This window comes from Calonectris borealis, chromosome 1, assembly GCF_964195595.1.
Source record: "Calonectris borealis chromosome 1, bCalBor7.hap1.2, whole genome shotgun sequence".
NCBI classification, from domain to species: domain Eukaryota; kingdom Metazoa; phylum Chordata; class Aves; order Procellariiformes; family Procellariidae; genus Calonectris; species Calonectris borealis.
In genome coordinates this window covers 107,104,973-107,120,774 of record NC_134312.1, presented here as the reverse complement: position 1 = coordinate 107,120,774, position 15,802 = coordinate 107,104,973, and the positions used below count along the sequence as shown (strand labels likewise).

The 15,802-nt window shown below is 37.7% G+C and overlaps 1 protein-coding gene across 1 annotated transcript in view; it reads right to left on the bottom strand.

The window, feature by feature from the left end:
- Window positions 1-15,802, bottom strand: part of ROBO1 (roundabout guidance receptor 1) — a 540,394-nt gene that overhangs the window by 389,876 nt on the left and 134,716 nt on the right. The window lies entirely within an intron of this gene.

Genomic DNA, 15,802 nt, shown 5'->3' with positions numbered 1-15,802 from the left:
TAATTTACTTTTGATAGTGCACTGTCCAACAGATAACACCGAAAAAGAAACATTCATATTTTGTTTAAAAAAAAATGCAAGAAGCAAATCTCTTTGCAAGAATATCACTACCGCAACAACAGGCTGCTTATTTCTTTTTTCTGTTGACAAGTGTCAGATAATTTATTAATTATTGTAAAGACTTTGAATAGGAAAGATATGTTTTGCTCTCTCACACACAGACATATTCTGGACTTCTATAATGACTGAAAATAACTGTTCCTTTTCAGTAAATGCACATGCTGCTAAAAATCATTCTGAAGCTTCACAAAACACCTAAAGCAACTACGTAAGAAATTAAACTAGAAAAAACGTAAGTGGATTTTTTTTCTGGACACTTAGTTTTACTAGCTCAGTCAATCTACTTTTTAAAACGTGATGCCAAACATTCATATTCTCCATTTGTTTTTCAAACAATCTTATAGAGACAGCATCCTTACAAATTGAAATCTTTTTAATGAATTACAAAAGAAAAACAAAAAGAAAACCAAAATCCTCAAGACCAATCCACTTAAGGGGACTTACTGGAAAAAATATTTCTTTACAAAAGTCAATTAAAGAATTGATAGCATGCCTTTTAAAATACTGTTGTGCAAACTAAGAAAATAAAAGACCAAACAACGAAAACTAACCAAACACCAAGATGGTGTTTCATCTTGGCAGATGAAAAAAAGTGAAATATGTTCACTTATTGGTCCATTCATCTTTGCTGGCTCACTAATGGCCAATGTCATGTCCATCTTTAAAATCTGCTCTGAAAATGGCTGTAGAGTGACTGGATCAACATTCTGCTTCTCCAGATTGCTCACTTATTTGCATTCAAGGGTTGACTGGGTCAGAGTTTTAAATTACAGCAGTAAAGGACAGAAGGACAGGACTTTTTCTTAAATTAAGAGGCAGAGGCTGTGCCTACTTCTTTTAGGGCAAATGTTTAAATTGACTACAGAAAGCTCAGACCAAGATTTCAAGCGATGAACCTTCTGATCATCATTTTGAAAGTTTGATTGCCTTCTAGGAGATTTAACCACACACTACTCAAAATGATGAAGAAGGAGGAAGAGGCATCGAAAGCTACTGGAGTGTTCTACGTGTCAGTGTAACGTCTGGCGTCATGTGCAAAATATAATTGCATAATGAATTGACCTTTTTTACCTAAGATACTCCCTCAGACATGGCATTCCCAGCAACGGGCCACCCTCCTCGTATCACCTCACAAAACAACTGATGCTAATGCCCTTTAGCAAGGCTCACTTAGGAGTTTAAATAGGAGCAGTCGCCATTTCAGAAATGCTGTGCATTCAATGCAGCCAACAGGACATGAGAGCAGCAGCTTCAAACACTAGGCTACAACGACTTGCAGCCATTTAGGCATGAAAATCTTGGCTTCAATCCCTCCACTGGCGGAAATGAGGGGATTAGTCTCTTTTTAACACTTCTGGTATTTACATGGTATCTGTTAGTGACAATGCACTTGTTATTTACAAGCCAAAAACGCACAGACATTATTCACTCTCTCATTCTTTGAGAAATGCTACGTTTCTACCCGATATCGAACATGATATTCAACTAATGTTAAATTATGGTCTCAGGCTGGAAATGCCTTTCACTAATTATGATCGCTGAAGTTCAGTTTTTGCTGCGGGTGAATTCTACTCATTTCACTGAACGATAAGTCTGCGCCCAAGTCCTACATTTCAGGCTGTGGACCCCTGCACTGGTCTGAATTTAATTTCAGCTCTGTCACAAGATCCAGCTTTGCCTTTGCTTGGGAGTCCCTGTTAAAACTTAACAGAAATAAGTACTATTGACTTAAATGGCACATTTCACCATGAGACTGCTGTGAAGGCACTCTGTTGAATGGCGGGTAAAGGGCCTGAATGTTAAGACGTGATTTATTTCTTATGACTACTGTGCTGTAGGATCAGGCAATTTTCCACTTGGCTTTGCTAAACATAATGAACAATTATACATTGTTACACTTTTTGAGCTAGTCGTCATGCCAAAAAAGGTGAAGGGAATGAATTATATAACCTGGAACAATTCACCTGATGTATGAAAAATTTATAGCTCAGTCTGAGTCAAAGCAGAGGCTGAACTCAGTGCCTCACCCCTCAGAGAAATGCCATAATCACTCTATAACAGATTTCACAGAACTGACAGAGAGAGGTGTCCCTCAAAACAACTCCCCAGTGAGGTTGAACATCTTGGTTGAATTTCTGTATCAGACAGGAGGAATTTAAACCAAGGTCTCCGATATCCTAGCTGCTCAGAAAAGCCTAATTTCAGTGAAATAAAAGTTACATTTTAAAAAACGCTTAAGCAGTAATTGGTTGATTCATTAAATACAAAAAAAAAAAAAAAGGACAAAAAACCCAACAAAACAAAACCCAACATTTAATTTAACAGAAAATTACTTTTACCTGTAAGTATGCAAACAGGTAGAAGGAGTTCTCCCCTACCCCCACCCCCTCCTTTTTTTTTATAGTCCCAAATGGGTTTATTTTGGAAGAGGAAGATGAAAAGTGAAGCCTTGACTACCAAAGAGAAAAAAAGGAGCAAGCCACCCCTTATCAATTGCTACTACACTTTTCTTTCACAGGAGCATTTGAGAGAGGCCTCATTTAAGAGAGGGAACCCCCTCATCATGATGAAAAGTACCTCACTCCCTCTTTCCACAGCCATTTCCAGAGCCACCATTCATTAAGCTGGGCAAGTACCTTAAGGCATTAAGAAAAACCCAACAAACATCTATTTTGACTTGATAGGAGAGTGCTAAGTTTACCAGCACTGAGTGGTCTAGCTTCTTAGTGGAACGGTTTCAGGTTTAGTCAGTGCAGCCCAAGCACAGACAACACCTTCAAAGCAGCAAGAGGATTTGGCTTAATCATACAAGTTGAGAACAAGTTTAGGTGGTCCAATGGCAGTCGGATAGCACCAAAGATTTATGTGAATGTGGGGAACCTTTTCCAATGAAATTTCCACTGAAATCTGTAAGTTACTCTGTTTTATTGGACTGCAGCAGGAGCTACTAAATACCATTCATGCTTTAATTTACATATCTTTAACTCTTCAAAATGGTCAGAATATCTGAATACTAAATATTTACTATTGTTATTCATTCTCTCGGCTCCTACAACACCTCAAACCAGAGAGAAACATTTATTTTTGCAGCTACTTACATTCAAGTGCTCTGTGCAATCCTAACCTCAAAAATTATATTAAACATGCTTTTAACCATGGCTCTGCTATTCATAGAAAAGTCGCCAGTGATTTTTTTTTTTTTCCGCTGGTAACAGAAAGTGATGCCATCACTTATTGTTTCGTTTGTACCAGGGAAATATGTCTGTATGACACGTTTTATTGACAATGTATCCTTAAAACTCCCCAAATGATTCAGTATTGATGCCCTGGCCCATCATCCTGGCGGATGTAAAGAAAAATTGAAAAGACCTAAACAGACACAACTTCTTACTACTGCAGGAATCTCATGTAACTGAGTTTCTGCACTGGTCATTGTTTATCTGAAATTAAAGCGATCTACTGAAAAATGTCTGACTACAAAAATAGTAACTGTTGCCATATTTAATTCCAAAATATATAACTTCATTATTTCTCGTTACGTTTCTCTAAATTTCATTATCATCATCAGCTTGGGGGTACAAAATTGGGAGGAAACAGCATGAACAGTATTTTGCAAATGAACATTAATAAAAGATTAGGGTGAAGCAAATGAATATAAACTACTATCAATATTAGAATTGTGTTCTACAAATTGGATCAATTCTCATTGATTCCTTTCTAGTGATCTAGAGGAATTCAGGAAGAGACATCAGAAAAAAAACCCAACTGTGACCGCATCAAACCAAAACCTAAGATGAGGAACTAAATTAGTAGCCTGTTTTTTTCAGTATTTTGATTTATTCTTGGTTTTCGTTGGAGTTACAGTAGAAATACACTATAATATGTCTTAAGGGATATTTGATTTAATTCTGTTTCTTCATTTGGTTATTCATAATGACAAAACATTTTATGCTATCAGAGTATAGCTAAGTAAGGATAGTTCCTAAGGGAGAACTACCGTTAAAGTTAAATTAATATATCTGTGAGAACTAACTTTTGTAGAGAGAAGTACTATATAAAATTATATGTTTATTTAGAAAAATACCGACAAGCTTTCAAGAATGTAGACCTATTCTTCAGCTCTGGAACAAAAAGGAAAAACTTCAAGCTATGTGCAGAACTGGGAATAATTAGGCCACCCTTAGACTATCACAGCTCTATAGACTCACAGGTCTATATCAGAAGCCTATGTAGCATATGGCTGATTAATCTGGAAAATATCCTTACCAACATTTCATATTAGCTGAAAGGAAATACTCTATTATTTTTCATAAGACTTAATAGAGCAGCTTTGTAGAGACATTCACATTCAGCCAGCTAACTTGTTTAAATTGGGTAACTTTAGGGAGTTATGACCATTTTCATCAGCTAAGAGTCTCCACAAGTAATTAAGAAGTTCTTCATTAAAAGTTTACATTGCTCAGCTGCCTCATCTTAAAAGTTAAGAAAGGTTTAAGCTAAGGGGAAAAGGCAAGAATTTGTTCTCACATAATGGCTTTAATCTGAGGATCTGGCACAACTAAATTACAAATAAATCCATAAGGATGCTTTTTATTAATAGCCTGTACAAGTATGTTCTAGCAACTCAATATGTGGTTCTAAAAATAAAATGTACACTTATGCACAGGTACAGAAATGTTATTCATTACACACAAGAGACAATTTTCTGATGAGAACAGAATACTTTGTGGTGTAAAAAAACCCCTTAGAAACAGGTTTTTCTAAAACAAGGAAGAATACAGCTTTTATTTAATAGTTTGAGGTGTTTTTTTTTTGGTTGTCTTCAAAGAACAGTGCATACGACTGAAATCCTGACAAAACATCAGTAGTGGATGCTATTTAAACACCTTTCCTTTCCTTCATTTTCATGATTCATTCAATAACAGCCTTTAACTCAGTTAAAAGTAAATGAGGACCTCTAGTTATGCAAAAGCAGTAAACAACCTGTTTGCATCTCTATGCTGCCGGTAAACAACCTCTTTGCATCTTATTTATTTATTTCTTTTGGAAGTAGGTAGTAAACATAGGTGTTAGCAACTTCAACACAGATCCAGCAAATATGTTTTATGGAGTAGCATAGCTATGATTCTTGGGTTTGTTGGTTTGTTTGTTTTTTTAAATCTGCATCACTTGCTTTTGAATTCTAAAGCTGAAGTCTTATGTGGGATCAGTCATGCAGGAAACCATATGAATATAATTACATAGCGACATTTCTGACTGAACACTTAAATTCTCAAAGCTTTGTATTTAGCAGAGAGCATGTAAACATGCACTGTAAGACTTTGATGCTCCCAAACCTCTCTGTTGTCCTCTCTCCGCTTCCCCCCACACCTTGACTTCTCCTCGGTCTTCCTTGCACTTCTTGGGCCATCCCTTGTAGCGCTCTCCTGTTCTGCATCTGCTCCCGTTTCTTTCCCTGCCAGATAAACCTGAAGGTTTTAGGCTAATTCGGGCTAATTAAATGGTGCTGGAAGTGAGTTAACAGGTGGTGGCCTCAGCTGCTTTAGTTGCAGGGGTAGATAAGAGACCCATCACTAGCGTGTATAAGGCACTATGATTAATTAGGACAAGAAGCCATTTTCTAAGGAGGGACAACCAGATTTATAACAGAATTTTCTTCTCTAAGGCAACAAGCAAACTTTCTCCAGAAAATACAGAAATAAATGGCTTATTCTGAAGTGCTCACCAGTCATCTTGACTGTGTTCAATATGACATATGCATAAGACCTATTTGGCATAGGTTTCTTCATAGCAATATTTTGTATTTTCTTTTTACTGCAAGCTCTGAATTTGACCTTACTTTAGGAAATTTCCTCTCCCTTAGAGGCTCTTTTGTTTTCTTCCAAGGAAACTTACATGTTTCTCAAGAGAGTTCTGATTACTGTGGGAACCACTATCAAGACATTTAAATAACACCAACTAGCACCATGTGCAGTTGAAGAACTGGTTATGCAAGCTTCCCATGCGAGTCTCCAACTCCACTGGACTTCTTGCAATAATCCCCTAACCATTGTGATCAACTCTATGAGACTACACCCAGTCCTCCAGGCATTAACCCCTGGAGCTGTTGCTTCTATGACTTTAGCCCTGTAAGGTTGTTTTGAGGCTGAATTATGCAGCTCCCAAAATAGTTGCAAAGAACGGGGTTCATTTTATCTTTACTGTAAAACTGGAACACAGCAAGAAACCCACCATGCTTATTTCCCCCTTATTTTCCTCAGCTGAGTGGTGAACTTAGGAAAGGTGATGAATTTCCCTCATTAATGACTATTAGCCAAGCAATGAAAATGCAGGAACTGATTCAATACACCAACCCGAACAGCCTTACAGTCACGTAATTTGAAATTAAAACTACCATAAAAATGAACACTGAAGGGGATGTACACAATTCAAGTGCTGAGAAAGCCCTCTTTCATTCCCTTGCTTTTCTGTATATGCAAAGTCATCTTCTGAGTTGTCAGAGATGTAGCTGCAACATAGCTGTGTCATTTACATTTTACTAGTCTCTCTGCAGAGCTCAGCACAAAGAATAATATTAAATCAATGTATGTCAATGCTTGTTTATAGAAAGAATGGACATACTTGCACTAATACACTGTCCAGCAAGGGAATACACTGGCACGCTAAGTAAGCCTATTAAAACCGCTCTATAAGCAAGAAAGTCTCTCTGATATCGCAAGAATCCCAGGCCCTTTTTTTCAGGAGACACTCCTAGCTACATTTCTAGCTGTCCTGGTTTGGTTTCTCCCCCCCCCTTTTAGAAAGACAGCACTCTGAACCATTTTGCTGTTGCAACACATGTTCTCTACCTCCCAACAGTGACTTCAGCCACATCCTGATCACTGATACCCTTAGCATACAGATTTCTCAGAGGAAACGTGTCCGGTTGTTGCTCTTCTGTGCTTTCCCTTCCTTTTTGCCTTCCACAATCCCAGCCCTTTGGGTATGACAGAGAAGGCAGCAGACAGGACGGGCTCTGAAGGTCCTCTTCCTTTCATACTTAAAGCCACTCACATTCTATTTAACCTGTCTTCTGCACAAAGCAAAGACCTGATAATGCTATATCCTATGGGGTGATTCGATGATTTAAAAAAGAGGTTTTAACCCTGTCGTAGTTTACAACTAAAATCTTTGTGGCCTGACAGAAAGTAATTTAGTAAGTAATGTACAGGGATGATTTTGAAATGAAACAAAAAGGTGAATTGCAAGGTAAAACAACATTCACACTGACTCGTAAAAAGACACGGAGTTGAAAAACATACCGTGTCAATCAGTACAGCTCTACAAGAATAAATCTACAACAAGCTACAAGCATCATCAAATCACAAATCCGTGCAAACTAACAGTAAATCAGGTCTGTCCAGAATTCCCTTTCCTATTAAGCTTCCAAGACAGTGAATTACCCGCAGATATCAAATGATTCTCACTTGCAACACAACTTTTTTTTTCTTTTTCTAATCCAAAGAATGTTTTCTTTTATTCATACTAAGTAGAGGTAAGTACTTCAGGGAAGTTTTTGTCTTTTGTTATTAGATCACAGGGGTTCTTTCTGTAAAGCTCTTCCTAAGAGCTACTGCTTTTGTGCAGTGTAGTGAAATGTATGCAACAAAGGAGGTTTTAAAGTTTGTCCCTTGGAGAGAAGCGAAGCCGTACAACAGGTGTTCCTCCTTTCTTTGTTTACCTGAGCTGACTACTTGCCGCTCAAAATCATATCCTTAGGAAAACAAATGATGGAGCATGTAAGTATTTGCCTGGAAAATTTGATATTAGGCTGAAGTCCTTTCTTCTTAAAGCAGCAAAATGCTCCCATTGACTGTATGCAGGGTTCTGTTAGCACAGCTGTGAATACTTCAGGGAAACGGGAGAAAGAGCCACAAATAAAGAATTAGCAATTACTATCTAGCTCATAATGAAACATACACATATGTCCCAATCAACTGGTCTAAACCCAGCAAAGATTCATAAAATAGTGGTAAGTTAATTTAATAGTTCCTCGTGGTTCTTTAGCATCTTCCAGCTGGGAATCTCATTTCTCAGTGTGATTAATGTCAGCCTCAAAAGAAAGCACAGGGTCAGAAATTACTCCAAGTTTATGAACTCAAACTCCAGACAAAATAGAACAATGATGAAATGAAATAGCCGAGGAGGAGAAAAATCAATAACTCTTCTATCTTGTCAGAATTCAGCTCTGCAAAATTAATACCAGATAAGAAATCATACAACACAGCAAGAGGTACTTGGGTTTACAAGGATCTATAGATCTCTCTAGATATTGTCAATTTGTAATGTATACATTGAGCATGGGAATTACTAGCTAGAGGCAGTAATTTTGAAGCAAAATAGGACCTTCAGTAGATCCATGGGAACCCCTGAAATAATTGGAGCTGTAACTGGAAGCACAGAGCCCAAAGCAATAAAGTATGAACACTGAGAAATGATATGTTTTAAACTACACAAATATGATGAGAACAATGCCAGTATAAATAACAAAAGCAGTCACATCAAAATTTTGATGGATAAGACTATCAAGATGGCAAAGACGGACCAAATAACATATCTATGTTCAAAAACCAACCAGACCTTTGCGATAAACTGGCCATAAGACATAACCTTATCAGAAGGTTTGTGTGTCGCTAGATACAGAACAACATCTAAATTGCAAATGGAAGGAAACAGTTATGCCACCCTTGAAAAGCAAAACCAGAAAACCCATAGTGCTAGAGATCAGGAAATTAGGCTTCTCGTAGTAAGGGACTCATTTATCATCACAGCAATGAACTGAAAATGGAAGCACAGATGACTAAGAATGCATTGTGTCAGATTTACTTGTAGAAATTTTCCCAAGTATATCGTTGCTGGCTAGGTCACAGCTTTAATATCTCAGAACTAAAGTACAACACTGTAAGAGTGACAGCTCGAAAAAAGAAAAATTTCTTTAGCAAACCCCGATTGTTTGTTTGTCCTAACTTCATTAAATGTGTTGGTGCAGCTGCTTTGGGCAGGAAATAAAAAGTACTTCTAAAGCAACATTATACATATCATATGTTTCCAGCGTGATTGGTTCCATATTGTTGGGGCCCTCAAGCGCCTCTAGCAGAGTTCCTCAGCAAATTTTAACGTGTCAAACTGGATAAAAGTCAGAAGTAGATGCTTTATCCCTACGGGCTAGGACGACTGCTATCCAGCACAGAAATTCCACCAGGGAAGACGATGCCCTTGGCTTCCATCTGAGCGCTGCATGCTCCCGCGGACTGCCGATAAGAGCACGTGGCCTGAGCCCTGAGGTGGCTGCCAACAGCCCCCTCCAAACTCCTGCACGCCCTGGTGCCTTCAGGGTTCCTCTCTGACTGTTCATGGCTGAGACCTTAGCCCAAGGGTGCCCATCTCAGTGGCAGAGGGGCCAGCAGCCCTCAGCCCTCGCTGGTGGGCAACAGGCCATTGGAGCACAGCAGATGAGTCAGTAGACTAATCAAATGTCCTTCAGCAACACTTTTACTACCTAGTCAATAGGGAAACTGATAACCAAGTTAGATCTCAAGCTGAAACCTTTAGCTTGCTGCAATGAACCTTTAAAACTAAATACACCGAGTAGAAAATAAGTGTACCACATAACAGAGTATATCAGAAGATCAAGGCACTGATAAACACGGAGCTGCGGAACCAGATCTGTACATAACCTATCAGATGCAAGCAACTGGTGGCTCACAATTCAGTGATACATTATTACTACTACTGAATTTAAAAGACTGCATGCTGTGTCTAAAGGTTTGCTAGTTTGGAACTTCATAATATTATGATACTAAGTATTTCTAGGTATGTCCAAGATTACTTCAATTAGTATACTAAACTTCTACCATACAACAGACCAAAACGGAAAAACATTTAATATTATTACAGACTTCAAATTTATTTTATTGACTTTGCTGGGAATATAGGTATGAAACATTATGGAAAAAGGAGACGAGAACAAAACAAAAACACAACCACCTAGAGAAAGAAAAGCATATTTAGCATATTAAAGGCAATTAATCATCTTTCATTTTAGCAGGCCAGACTACAGAAAATTCCTGGAAAAACACTGTAATTTCAGAAGGTGCTAGATATGAAAAAAAGAGACTAACACATTGGATCAAATAACATACTCAGCTAGAGACTGATCTGACATTGAACACCGGTTAGAAAGTAAAACAACACAAAACAGAATGGTATTGTTTTGTTACACCAACTTAATATTTCAAATAGAAAAAATTTGCCTCAAAAGATAGTGAGGAAATTTAAACTTTAAAACAAAAGAAACAGTATTGAGTTTACCACATCATTCCCATTACTGAAGTTTTACAGTTTATCTAACTCTACTGAAACTTGTGGTGTTGTTGTTCTACAACTGGAGAGTGACCAAGGAGATGTGATATGATCTTGAAAGTATAACCCTAGAGATAAATAAGCTGTAAATATATGCAAGTGCTCAACTGAATACAACTGAAGCATTAAGCAAGTCAGTGAAAGAGACTTATGTCTGAGGTGAAGACTGTTTCAAGAGCACTTCAGCAGAAGCTTAAAAAATGGTTATACATTTTAGAACTTTTTCTTAGCTACAAAGGACTAAGCAATGAGAACAGAAACATTTGTCACTAAAAATAATATAATTAAAGATAATCTAAGATGCTTTACCTATAATTTTTATTTTTCTAAATGGCTATAGCAAATGACTATATTTTTGAAAATGCATTTAGTCTCAGAAAAGAATGCATTGACATAGAACATAAAGAAAGTTATGTTCAGTGATTAAAGGTAAACTGGGTAAAAAATTGAAATAAATTTAAAAAATAAGCACTGACTGAATGTTAACTAGTTTTACACTGATTGGCACTCATGCCTAACAAGGCTCCCTAGGTAAGCTCCCATTTAAGCTTTTCTCATCAGTTCGAAACTTGAACATAATTATGTTTGACTAGGTTCAGGCTGAGTTTGTCTCAGGGTCCTGCCCCCGCAGTCATCCCAAGCAGAGTCCTAGACCGAACCTTCCCTGGTTTGCTCCCCGCCTCCCACCACGGGTATCTTTCTCAAGGAGACCAAAAGACAGAAGTTGGTGTATGGCGAAATATTGTCCTAATGTGCAGACAAAATGTAACTACGTCTCCCATCCACTGGTTGAGACTCCTTCCATCTTTATTTAAGATTCTGGTTAAGATTCGCAAGTGAATTCAGAAGACAGTAGAGGAGGATACCCAACAGATGCAGACTATGTGATAACAGAAACCCTGCTCCGTAGAAAATCAGACTAAAACACTTCCAAGCCTTTCCTCATCCCACTCAGCTGAATTTAGCAATATAGATTTCATAATCTGAATTAGTAACATGAATACAAATTACATATTTCATAAATCTGAATGACTGACTCCAATTCCACAATTTGAACAATTATTTACAATTGAAAATAAAGGCCATTCGTAAGAAGAAAAAAATTCACTTGATGAAAAATGCTGTAGGCACGTGAAGAGTTTTCTGATGATATAGTATCAAAGAAATTTTAGTTGAATTTAAGCTGACCCCTCATTTATCATATCCTGTGGGCGATTCAGTTAATGACTATATTGATTCTCTTTTGTGTTCATTCTTATATACATCATCCAACCAAGGTGAAAGTAACCATAAGATATTAATTTTAGAGAAAAATATTTCAATAATAAATATTTGAAGTTGCAGATAAGAATGATTATTATACAATAGATTTGCTGTACTGAAATTATAAGACGTATTCGTATAATCGCAGTGGGAAATACCACATAATATGCATTAGGTGATCCCTGGAAGTAGTGTATTGCTGAGTAACTAAAATGGACTTCAACAGAATTGTATCAGCTGAGGATCTGATACACGTTAAGTGCCACTTTTTGCTAAACTCAGGAGTACTGGATTGCTTGGGAACCTTTGGTCATTCAGAGACCACGGTTTTTCCAGCCTACCGGTATCTGAAGATGAGAAGAGGAAAAAACATTCCATTTATATGCGCATCTGATTTCACAGGCATCTTACGGGGTTTGGTTTTCTGCTCTCACTGAAATGTAAAGAGCAGAGCACATGACTCCCACCCTAACGTTTGTCTGTTTTGAAGAAAAATTGATCAATGAGAGAAATGGAAATGATCTTTCTTTTCAGGGAGAAAGGATGCTTTGCACTTTGTGCAATTGCCTTCAATCTGTGAAGAAAGGTATATAGCAGACTGAACTAGTAAGTGACAAAAACACAGCACAACATATCTAATACTACCCTATAAACACAATACGTCTTTAAAAATACTGGAAGCAGTGTCAGTTTTTTCTTTGACCTCCCTTTCACAAAATGTAACTATTGTTCTATCTTTCTTGACCAACTGGTTTTCATTTTCCAACTAAAGAGCTCAACTAATGATCAATCCTTGATTCCTAGACCAATTCAAGCAGTTATTATTTTATTATTTGCATATTTAGAAAGTTTAATCCTTACAAGGATCTTTTTGGTATTTTCTTCATTTAAAAACCTTTCTCAACAGCAAACTTCTCCCAATCAAGCACAAAGTCTCCTGGCATTTTTTTCCATGTTTCAGGTTGTTCAGTGTTTCAGGTTTAGTTAGCAGAGAACAAAACAAAGTTGAAGATGCAACACTGTGAAACCTGTGTTTGAACAGGCTTCCGTTAGCTGCTGAAAGGTCACCATGCTAAGGGAAGCTGCAAGGTGGTAGGTAAGTTTATCTTAGGATTTTATTTAAGCTCTTTGGAGAGAAGAGAGAGAGAAGGAGAGCACACATTTGGTCCGGTCTGTGACTCCTTTTAAGGAAACAATTGATTTCTTTTGTATTTTTATTACTAGAAAAACTGAAAACAGATATCTGAGGAAAACAGAACCAGATCTCCCATTGCAAGGACACTCAGTAAAATCCGGCTGGTGTCTCAGGCGCTGCTCAACCACAGGGAAAACCTGGGCTTGAGAGGAGCCCCCAACCGCCGCAGCTGGGGCTGGAGCCCTGCAGAGGTCAGGGAGGTGCGGCGGCGCCTCCGGGGAGAGCTTCCTAGGGGCCCGACAGAGCCGAGTTACAGCTGCTGCTGCTGCTGCTGCAAGGGGAGGAGATGAAATTATAGCGTGGAGCGGGGAGGAAGGGAAGGGAGAAAAGCAGAATGTCTGAAGGGAGGGAAACACCACAGTTTCACTTTCATCCCTCTAATATTCTCAGAAATCGCTTTAGGGGGATGAAAGCCATCACTTGAAAGTCCGATTCCTCTGTCTTTATGCTTTGCAGGCATCTACAGAGAGTAGAAATAAAGCGATAATGAACAAGCATTAAAACCAGTACAAACTGTTGCCTGAATCCCAATTAAGTCAGTGCAGCCAGATACACGTTCCTTCAACAAACATTGTGACCAGTTATTTTAGCCAATAGCACCAAAAAAATAGGCAGTTGCAAGATGATTCCCCCACCCCAAATCCTTACAAGTAAGAAGACTCTTCCACAGCCTTATGGTCACAAAGACATAAACTTGAAACTTAGGAAATTGTAGAAGTGAAGCTGCACGACTGATTTTACTACAGCTTCCACAGCCACGTCTTAGTCATTAATTCCACAACCATATCAAAGTATTCTCCCAGTGCAGATAACAGGTGATGCTCAGTCAACAAGCAACTACGCAATGTTTGATTTCTCTTTATTGTTAATACATATTCCAAACATCACTCTAATGATAGTTTCATTTTGCTAAGTGACTTTGCCCTATAGTAATTGAAGTCCAAAGCCTTTGAGGTACGTAGACACCGAACGCTGATAAGGAATCAGACTTCTTCAAAACCAACAAACTCGCAGACACCACTGCTGAGTGTTCTGCAAATCTGAACTAATACATTTTCCCCAAAAGCCTGCAAGCTGGAGGAGATACTGTTATCATCTCCATTTTAAAGCTGGAGATCTGAGATGCCATTGTGATTAGAGAGTCAAGTTCTCTGAAGAAAGTTACTCTCTGCAGACTTTAGTCACCAAGGCTTCCAGCTCCATGTTTAAAAGCCTGTAATGCTGGAGCTAATACAGGGAGAAGAGGACACCAGTGATGTCCCAATAACCTGATAATCTCCGTGTTTTGGAGCTTTTAGTCTGCTGTCTGATAGCACAAGGTTGATTAGTTTCAAAGTTTTAGCCTAGCTGGCCCAAGGGACCAAGCAAGCCAAAAATGTTATTAGCCCAAATGGGGACATTTCCTGCCTTCATGAACATTACTAGACCAATAAATAATTAGTTGATTAACCTACAAAGGAGAATTTCCCGTTCTTAGGAAAGGATTAGTAAGTATGAAATACATTTGTCACTTCCACCAAATGTGTTTAAATGATATAACAGTTAGTCTGCAATATTCTGAATAAGACTCTCATTTAATGTCTAGTTTTGCAAAATACATTTAAGTGTTATAGTCAATCTTTAAAAATCTGGGTTTATGTTTGCATGGCTAATATGAAATCAGATATAAAATACAGACTTTGATTGCTATCTTCTATTTTTCTCTCTCTTTTCTTCGCAGTCCCTCTTCCAGCAAAGCAAAAATGTAAGCCCTATTGCCATTTGTAAGTATGCGTGTGGAAGAAAATTGATTGCTGGGGCAAAGTTCTGTATGCACTGCAGAAAATAAGGTCATGCTGAGAAAGGTTCATTTTATTTAAAGGAAACAGTTTGTGACTGATTGCTTGGGAAGAAAACAAAGGAAAAGTTATTTTAGAGAATGTTTTGGCTCCTGGAATCAAGAAAGCTTAAAGAAAAGGAAATCTTAAGGGGAGATAGACATTTTGAAAGAAAGACTGCTAGCCTGGAAACCATCTCAGCTGCTAACTTTTGAAATCAAGAATCTTAATGTGTCACTTTCTTGCTGGGTTACCACGATCAGATCAATAGTATTCAAATCCAGACAGGTACTAAGATGCCAGACACCTCTGTGGATCTATTCCTGAATCTCCCTTTATAAACTCCAGTTTATAAACCAGGAATAAAAGATTCCTGCAATATAAAATATGCATTCCATATCAAATTGAAATGTGCCTTAATGTCTTTGTTATTACTATAAATTACACTATCAAAAATGTTTCAGTAATAATCTCGGAGGGTTTGACAAGTTATGAGAGGCATAAATTTATCTAAGACATTTCTTAACCTTCTTAAGCACTGAAAGTTAAAGAATTGTGTAAGTACAACTCTTATCTTACTAATCCTGTACTTTGAAGAGAACATTGTATTTGCATTGTAATTACATCTTCAGAAACATCAATTGCTGCACCCTGTAAAAGAAATAGTTTTATTAAGCCTAAGTTCACTACCACTCCTGAAAGCCGGCACTTTGCTGAGCATGTATAGGTATTCAGTATTCTATAAAATAATGATTTATCTTACATGACACCATTCACATTTTAGAGGCAACAATGGGGATTTTCTTTGCTATAAAGAGAAATATTAGCATGTTAAGTATTAAAAAGGTTCTTACTGCTAGTCTCTTTAACGGTCAAGTGACAATTAGTCTTACAAACTCAACTTTCTTAATGTGAGACTCCTAAACTACAAAATCTAACTATGCCTACCAGATATGTACACTACATCTTAACAGATTAGTTTTTGTCATTACAATAAACTAGTGTC